Source organism: Phascolarctos cinereus, unplaced genomic scaffold (genome assembly GCF_003287225.1).
Source record: "Phascolarctos cinereus isolate Bilbo 61053 unplaced genomic scaffold, phaCin_HiC Scaffold_726;HRSCAF=1367, whole genome shotgun sequence".
In the NCBI taxonomy this organism is placed as follows: Eukaryota; Metazoa; Chordata; class Mammalia; order Diprotodontia; family Phascolarctidae; genus Phascolarctos; species Phascolarctos cinereus.
In genome coordinates, this window is record NW_027556098.1 from 277984723 (window position 1) to 277994214 (window position 9492).

The 9492-nt window shown below is 37.4% G+C and overlaps 1 pseudogene; it reads right to left on the reverse strand.

The window, feature by feature from the left end:
* Positions 1–6640: 6640 nt before the first annotated feature.
* On the reverse strand, positions 6641–7596 carry LOC110218078 (olfactory receptor 8G1-like; annotated as a pseudogene).
* Between the last annotated feature and the right edge of the window lie 1896 nt (positions 7597–9492).

Here is a 9492-nt window from a genome sequence, read left to right on the forward strand (position 1 = left end):
TCTTTGCTTCAATATCCTCCTCTGAAGATGAACCCCAGTCTTCTCTTTTCCCATAGTAACTTTCTATGATTGGATTCTTTATCCTTTGCTTGTACATTTTTTGTAGCGATAACTTAGTTTTTGTAATTGCCTCTAGTCCTCAGGTATGGGGGATGGTGCCTCTTGCCCCAGTTCTTCGGTTCTCCCCTCTAACCTGGAGCCAAAGCCAAAACCTCCAGCTTCCTGTAAGTGCCCACAACCAGGGACATTCTGCCTCACTCCTTCCGCACTCACCAGGCGTACTGGTTCCTTCTCCTCTCTCCTACCATTCTCCAACAGCTGTGTCTGTTCCTTGTCAGCAAGATTCCCTAGATCTTCCTTGGCTCAGATGCCCAACTCCCCTCACTATCCCTGGATAAAAGTTCTTGTGGCTGAGGTTGAGGCAGCCTCCCAAACCAGCTAACCCTAGGGCTTGCTTCTTGTTGTTTAAGGAGCTTGACCCTAGTCAGAGGGTGTTTTCTCTTCACAGGGCTAAACCCTCATCCTGAGATTTTTCTTCTGATCTTCTGGAAATATCCAGGTTGTGGAAGATCCCTGTTGTTCCTCTATTCTTATCTGTTTTTACCCTCACTTTGTTGGCCCTGAGGTGCAATTATCTCTTTTGTAGGGGAAAATCTTGAGAGCTTGGAATTTTTTCATCTACTCTACCATCTTCCCTGAATCCTCCCCCTCATAATTTCTTATAGCACAATAGTATTCCATTACAATCAATACAATCATATACCATAACTTGGTTATTCATTCTCCAATTGATAGTCATCTCCTCAATTTCACATTCTTTGTCACCACAAAAAGAGCAGCTATATACATATACATAGTCCCAAATTGCTCTACAGAATGGTTGGAACAATTCATGACTCCAACAGTACGTTATCATTTCAATTTTCCAACATCCTTTCTAACATTTATCACGTTCCTTTTCTGTCATTTTAGCTAATCTGATGAGTTTTAGGTGGTAAGTTTTAAAATTTGCATTTTGCTAACTAATAGTGATTTAGAGCATCTTTTATGTGACTAGATAACTTTCATTTCTTCATCTGAAAACTGCCTGTTAATATTATTTGACCATTTATCAATTGGGAGACAACTTGTATTCTTACAAATTTCTATAGTTTTCTATATATTTGAGAAATGAGACCTTCTTTATCACAGAAACTTGATGTAAAAAAATTTCCCCAGATTTCTGCTTTCCTTTTAATCTTGATTGCATTGTTTTATTTGTGCAAAATATTTTTCATTTAATAAATTGAAAATTACATATCATAATTTGCTTTCTATCTCTTATTTCATCATAAATTCTTTTCTCATCTGTAGGTCTGACAGGTAAACTATTATATTCTTTCCCAATTTGCTTGTGGAATCACTCTTTATATCCAGATCATATAGCCATTTTGACACTATCATGCTTTAATGTGTGAGATGTTGGTTTAGATCTAGTTTCTATCAAACTGTTTTTCAGTTTTGCCAGCAATTTTTGTCAAATAGTGAGTTCTTGTCCCCAAAGCTTGGATCTTTGTGTTTATCAGACACTGCATTACTATGATAATTTGCTACTGTGTATTGTATACCCAATCTATCTCACTAACCACAACTTTATTTCTTAGCCCATAGCAGATTGTTTTGATGCTGTCACTTTGTAATATATTTCGAGAGCTGGTATGGCTAGGGCACCTTTCTTCACATTTTTTTCCCATTAATTGCCTTCATATTCTTCACCTTTTTTCCTTCCAAATGAATTTTGTTGTTATTTTTTCTAGCTCTATAAAATGTTGTTTTGGTAGATTGATTGGTATGACACCAAATAAATAAAATTAATTGAGGTAGAATTGTCATTTTATTATATTGGCTTGACCTACTTTTGAGCAATTGATATTTTTCAAATTGTTTAGATCTGAGTTTATTTTTGTGAAAAGGATTATTTCACATGAAGAGGCACTAAAGGCCTATGATATTGGAAGGGAAGATGAAAGGGTGATAGTTGGCATCACTTGAACCTTACTCTCATTGGAAGTGGCTTAAAGAGAGAAGCATATACACAATCAGTTGAATCTAGAAATCTATCTTACCTGAAGTGGAAGTAGGAGAGGAAGAAGAAAAGAGAAGAGGTGAATGACAGAAGGGAGGGTAGATTGGGAAGCCAGTGGGCAGAAGCAAAACACTGGTGAAGAGGGCAAGGTAGTCTGATTATTCTTGTTTTCTCTTCTTGATCTGTTTTCTAGGTAAGTTGTTTTTCCTATGAGATGTTTTACATTATCTTCTATTCTTTCATTCTTTACTTTTGTTCTTTATTTCTTAGTCAAAGATAAAGTTTATTAAAAATCTGCCATTTTAGCAAGACTCTTAAGGAATCTGAGCACCTGTGAGCTATTAGCTAGATTGTGAAAATCTGAGCAGTGGCTAGATTCTAAGAATCTGAGCACCTTAATGGAGACAAGATGGATCTTATATACAAAAAGGCTATGGGAAGGATCTAGAAGTGGCCAAGTAGTGTGCAGGAACTGTGAGATAATAGAACACCAGGGACCTGGACCACATGGCCAAGGGAGAAAAAGCCTAGCTAGGATTAAGTGTGGGAAGTGGCCCGGGGTGATAGAGAGATATATTTCTTAGTCTCTTACAACTTCACTGACTTCACTGGCTTCCCAATTCTGATTTTCAAGGAGTCTTTTTCTTCCTTAGGATTTTTGTCTTTTCTAATTGGTTGACTTTCTTTTCATAGTCTTCTTGTTTTTCTTGGATTGCTCTTATTTTGCTTTAGTTTTCCTCAATTTCTTTCATTTGATTTTTAAAGTCTTTTTAAAGTTCTTCTATGAATTCTTTTTTGGCAGGTGACCATTTGACATTACTCTTTTGGGCTTGAATAGGGTTTCTTTGCTTCACTATCCTCATCTGAAGATGAACCCCAGTCTCTCTATTCCAATAGTACCTTTCTATGGTTGAATTCTTTCTCCTTTGCCTCATTAAAAAAAATGTAGCAGCTAATTTTTGGTAATCACCTCTAGGGGTATGGGAGATGGTGCCTCTGACCTCAGATCCTTCATTTCTCCCTCTGCCCTGGAACCAAAACCAAGACCTCTAGCCTTCTGTAGTTGTCCACAGTCAGCAGTGTCCCTGCCCCACTGCTTTTGTACTCACTGGACATGAGCTGGTTCCTTCACTCCCAAGGCAATGTCTCTACAACAGAGCTGGATCTGATGTACCTTGTCAGCAGAGGTTCCTTCAATCTTCCCTGGCTCAGCTGCCCTCCCCTCACTCTCCTAGGGTAAAAGTTCCTTTGGCTGGGGCTGAGGCTGCCTCCCAACACAGCTATCTCCAGGTCTCACTGCTTCTTGTTTAAGCAGAACTAGCCTAGAAGTATTTACACTTCATAGGGGCCAAATCTCATCCTGAGATTTTTCTTCAGATCTTCCCTGGTTGTCCCAGGTTGACCACTGTTCTGCCCCTAGTCTTATTTATTTTTACCACTCTGTTTTCTTCTTTATGTGCTATTTTAAATCATGTGTGGGGGAAATCCAGAGAGCTTGGAATTTTCTGACCTACTATGCCATCTTCCTAGAATGCTCAGTGTTTTCTTTTTCCTAAATAGAAAGGCATGTGGTATCTTATCAAAACCTTTCCCATTGGTTTTATTATTGATATGGTCAATTGTGTTTTCTTAATATTGAGTCATCCCTGCATTGCTGGTATAAATCCACGGGTCATAATGTAGGATTCTTATGATTTATTGCTGTAATCTATTAGTATTTCTTTACATCAATATTCATGGGGGAAATTGGTCTATAACTTTCTTTCTTTGTTTTTGCTCTTCCTGGTTTAGGTATCAGCCCTATATTTGTGTTATAAAAGGGATTTTGTAGGACTCTTTCTTTGACTTTTTTCCAAATAGTTTATATAGTATTGGAATTAAATAGTCTTTAAACTTTTGGTAGAATTCATTTGTGAATCTATCTGGCCCCAGAATTTTTTCTTAAGGAGGTCATTGATTGCTTGTTCAATTTTATTTTCTAAGATGGGGCTACTTAATTATTCTATTTCCTCTTCATTGATCTGGGCAATTTAGATTTTTGTAAATATTCATAGTTTTCACTTAGATTGTCAGATTTAATGGCATATAATAGGGGAAAATAGCTCCTAACAATTATTTTAGTTTCCTTTTTGTTGGTGGCAAATTTAGCTTTTTCATTTTTGATAAAACCTTGGCTGAACACTTACCTAAAACTCTCTAATATCCATATTTATAGAGGCTCTAAAGGCTAACAGCAATGAAGGACAAAGTGTAAGGAATACATGTGCCAAAGGTGATTTATACCTTTTGAACCTCAAGGCCTGGAAGTCCTGTCTAGGACCCAACTCACTATTATCAAGGTTATTTCCTAGGCAGCTTTTTTGTTTCCTTCCAGAGGTCGTGCTCCTCAAAGCCCCTTTTTCCCTTGTCTGATGCCTTCCTTGTATCTGTGTCTCACTAGAGTATGAGTAGCTTAGCTCCCTCATAGGTATACGTCTCCTATTTGTCTAGTTAATGTATTTCAAAATGAAATGGCTGACTGGGAGTGGGTAGGAGAGAAAAATCCTTTCTGCACATCCCATGAATGATTGCATCTCTGGGCCTGAGTTCTTCTCTACTAATGGATAATAATAATACACATAGGCCAAGAAAAGTTAGATCAATTAGATTTGTCTAGACAGCAAAAGAAATCTAGACATTCTAACATGAATTAAAGAATTTACTTTACAAAATGGAACAAACTTTCAAATCCAGTTCTTCTTTACTTGGACAGAGAGAAGGAGGAGGAAAGGGAGACTATGCTTCATAGTCTGGTACCTGTCCTACCCAGTAGAAAGTTAGTTATCACTACTCCTGCATTGGTCGGTTAAAAGGAAATAAACTGCAAGGCATGAGGCTGCAACAGCAGGCCCACAGGCCACTTGCACCCAAGGCCTAGGCAGCATGCCTGAAGACTTCTGGGACATAATGTTCCTCTTCCCAGTATGTCATCTTGTATCCCAAATGCCATCAATATCATTACTTTCTCAATACATATGACACCCCACCTTGCTGCTGCCACAGCCAAATACTCTCAGCCACAACTTCACATACATCATTCTGTATATATGCTTATTTTTAAATAGGTTTTTATTGATATATGCTTATTTTTAAATAGGCATTTTTTTATATAACTGAAACACCTCTAAATATTTCTTCCTATTCCTTTGTCAAAGAACTCTCCTATGTAATGAATATTGTTATTAAAGAAATGAAATAAAAGGACATGAGGAAAAAATCAAGAGAACCAATAGGCACACTGAAAAAAATCTGAAAATGTATGCAATTTTCCACACATATTATAGAGTCAGCTTTAAAACTTCCAGAGGGACAATAGTTTTTCCCACAGTTCATGCTTCTATAGCTGCTATTGACTCTGAGCCTGAGTTCTTCCAACACAAGAAGAAAAACACTGTGTGGCTATAACAGCATCTCCCAGAAATGTTTCTCTCTGCCTGCATGAGGCCTTCTTAAAAGCTGGTTATACGAATAAGGAACTTCTTTACATATTGTTATGGAGTTAGAGGATGGGTCCTTAATATTTACTGTACACATCCTATCACATATAAGGTTGTAATTCGTTTTCCACTTTTTAATTCCTTTGTATTGATGACTACATGATGTTCTGGAGAAGACAAAAGACTGAGAGTGAAGAGACTAAGTGCAAGACCTGGTGTTGTTATTGACTTGCTCTGTGACTTTGGGCAAGTCACTTCTCCTCTTTGGGATACAGTTTCTTCAACTTAAAAACAAGTGGGAGGGAATTGCAATTTTTTAAATACTTTTCTGTATCATTCATGTTGTGAATCCTTGGAAGTTTAATTCTAATTGCAGCAATCATTTCCTCACAGAAGGTTATCCAGGAAAATTACAGTTCTATAAATCTTTTTAAATTAGAAGAGCCATCTCTTTCAGTATAAGGAGCAAATCAATCCATGGATGAATTTCAGTTATTTTACTCATCTGATATGCAAGAGTTGTAAGAGGAGTGTAAATGTGGGAAGAGAAATTCAGCCTACCGTAGTTTAAGATATGTCCCCAAAGAATCTCTGAGTTGGAATTCAAATTAATTATATGTGTTGGCCAGGGTATCTTCTTTGTACAAATCTCTTCCTTATTCCCCACCTTCCCCCATCTCTCTCTCTCTCTCCCTCCCTCCCTCTCTCTCTCTCTCTCTCTCTCTCTCTCTCTCTCTCTCTCTCTCCCTCCTCTCTCTCTCTCTCTTCCTCCCTCCCTCTCTCTCTCTCTCTCTCTCCTTCTCCTCTCTCTCTCTCTCTCTCTTCTCTCTCTCTCTCTCTCTCTCTTCTCTCTCTCTTCTCTCCCTCTCTTCTTTCCTCCCTCTCTCTCTCTCTCTCTCTCCTCCTCTCTCTCTCTCTCCTTCTCTCTCTCTCCCTCTCTCTCTCTCTCTCTCTCTCTCCTCTCTCTCCCTCTCTCTCTCTCTCTGCTCTCTCTCCCTCTCTCTCTCTTCTCTCTCTCTCTCTCTCTCTCTCTCTCTCTCTCTCTCTCTCTCTCTCTCTCTCTCTCTCCCCCTTGGAATCCTAACTTCCACTAAACCAATTATTTTGGTATTGCTCCTTTCAATAAAATGTTCTTTTTTATAATTTTCTTCAAGGCGATTTTGACATCCTTATTTCTCAGACTGTAGATTAGGGGGTTTAGCATGGGAACTATAATAGTATAAAAGACAGAAGACAGTTTCCCCTGATCCATGGAGTTCACTGAATATGGCTGCAGATACATGAATGAAGAAGAGCCAAAGAAGATACCAACTGCTACAATATGGGAGCTACAGGTGCTGAAGGCTTTTGATTTGCCTTCTGTGGAGTGAATTTTTAAAATGCTAGCTATGATCAAGACATAAGAACAAATAATGGCCAAGGTTAGGAAAAGGAGATTAAATGTGCTGAAGGCCAGAGCCACCACTTCATTGACGTATGTGTTAGAACAAGAGAGCTTCAAGAGTGGAAGGAGATCACAGAAGTAATGATTAATGGCATTTTCCTTACAGAAGAGCACTCTAAGCAAGCAGCCGGTGTGAACTGAGGTCCCAGTGAGGCCCAATACATACACCCCACCTACCAACCAGGAGCACACTTGATAAGACATAATAAGACTGTAAAGAAGGGGATGACATATAGCAACATAGCGATCATAGGCCATCACAGCCAACATTTGACATTCAGAAATTGCAAAAAAGGCAAAAAAATAGAACTGAGTCATGCAGTCAGGGTAGGAGATGGTGTTTTTTCTTGATAAAAAGTTCATCAGCATTTTGGGAGTAATGACAGTTGACTGACAGAGGTCAATGAAGGACAAACTGCAGAGGAAATAATACATAGGGTTGTGAAGATGAGGACTAAGTCTAATCAATATTATCATGCCCAGGTTCCCACCACTGTGATTACATAAATCCCTAGGAAGAGGAAGAAGAAGGGCAGCTGGACCTCTGGCTGGTCTGTTAACCCTATGAGGATGAATTCAGTCACTAGGGAATAATTTCCTTTCTCCATTCTTTTTGATTGTAGAGTAGGAGGAGGCAAGAAACTGTAAACATGAAGAAAAAACAGAAACAACAAGAAAGAGGGTGTCCTCATTACCAGTTTCAAAAATCAGCTCAGACAGAAGAATAAAATTGTGTACAGTCACCTAATCTTTTTGTCTAATTCTCTTTTCCTATAAACAGCTACCGACTCTCAGCTTTCACGGTTATATATTTCATGTATTCCAGACCATTGGAAAAATCCATGCCTGACTTCCTCTCCAACATACAATAATAATTATTTTTATTCTTACAAACATTCATAGTTTCAAAGATCTTTATTTGCAAACTATAGTATTTGCAGCAATTATTGAAGTAGGTATTACATGTATAAAAATATTAGAAAATATTGAGGGTCTAGTTCTCACAGTTAGTAAACATAAGAGATGTAATCTAAAATTAATTCTCACTTGATGTCAATTATAGTAGTGGTTATACTGAATTCTAAATAATGCCTTTCTACAATTGTTAACATGGCTACAGGGGTAAGAAAGGCAATGATGATATTATCCAAGGTCCAAGATTGATGCTGTTGAGGAAGATGTACAATTCTTTCATCTTTAATCTAAAAAGATTGTTTAGCTTCAATCTAATTGATTAGATTAAATCTAATTTACTTTCCTGTGACCTTTCCATTCTAGTTCTTAAATCTTGCAAAATTCTGTCCATAGCCCATGAACTGCCCAGAAAATACTGTTGGAGTTTGCCAACTTGGGGACTGTGTACTCTGTGTCCTTTCTCATCACATTGAAAAAAGGTCTCAGAAAAGTACAGTTATTGGTAAGGTCAAACAGTTGGAAAGGTATGAGCTGAGAAGAAATTCTGGTTGTCCTCTGTTGAGACAGTTCTTAGGAACTCCAGATAGTTTTTACTAGAACAGTATGTTAATATGATGGCCAACCAGGAAACTGCTGTAATATATAATGTGCCTAAATTTTATCAAAATATTTCATAAAAATCCTATTATAGAAAGAATGAAGGGATATGGAATGGACAGAATTGTAATTTGGTGAACTCACAAAGAGTAGTCATAATTTTTAAAAGTTATCTGGATAGGCAGTCTCCAGTATAGTGCATCAGGAATTCTTACTTGTTCTTGTGTTGTTAAATACCTTGGATATAAGTATAGATGGCATGCTTATCAAATACAAACATTACACAATGCTAGGAGACATGACTAACTTACAATTACAGTAAACTTACAGTCTGACCTAAACATGATCCAGAAATATCATGACAGTTTAAAAGATTGGGCTGAATCTAATATGATGAAATTTACTAAAAAAATAAATGTAAGATTTTGAACAGCAGTTAAAACATGTTTCAATAGTCTAAAAAATATAGAGCCATATTTAAAAGTCAGTTTGTTTGACAAAGATCTGGGTTTTTTAGTTGACTGCAAACTCAATATAATTAAGAAATATGTGAGAGCCAAAAAAACAAAAACAAAAAGTAATGGTCTTCTGAGCTACATGAAGAGTCTTAACTTCCAAAAATGATATGTGTGAACAAAACTCCTGCTGCTGTATGTTAAGGCTTTTATGGCTGTTTAGAAGATTCCTGGTACCTCATTAGTAATACACACACAGAGGCTTCTGCGATAGTTCTGGTGATAGCTCTATCATATTCCACTTTGGTCAAACCACACTGGGAACATTTTATGTAGTTCTGTTTTCCATAGCTTAGGAGGGCCATTGAAAAGTTGGAGAATATTGAGAAAAGAGCAATGAGGGTCATGAGTAAGTACATTATAAGGATAATTTGAACTACTTTAGAAATTTTGGCCAGAGAGGGGAAGAATCATAGGAACATAATAATTGTTTCCAAGCATTTTAAGGGCTCTCATTGTGAAAAGGATTTAGACTTGTTC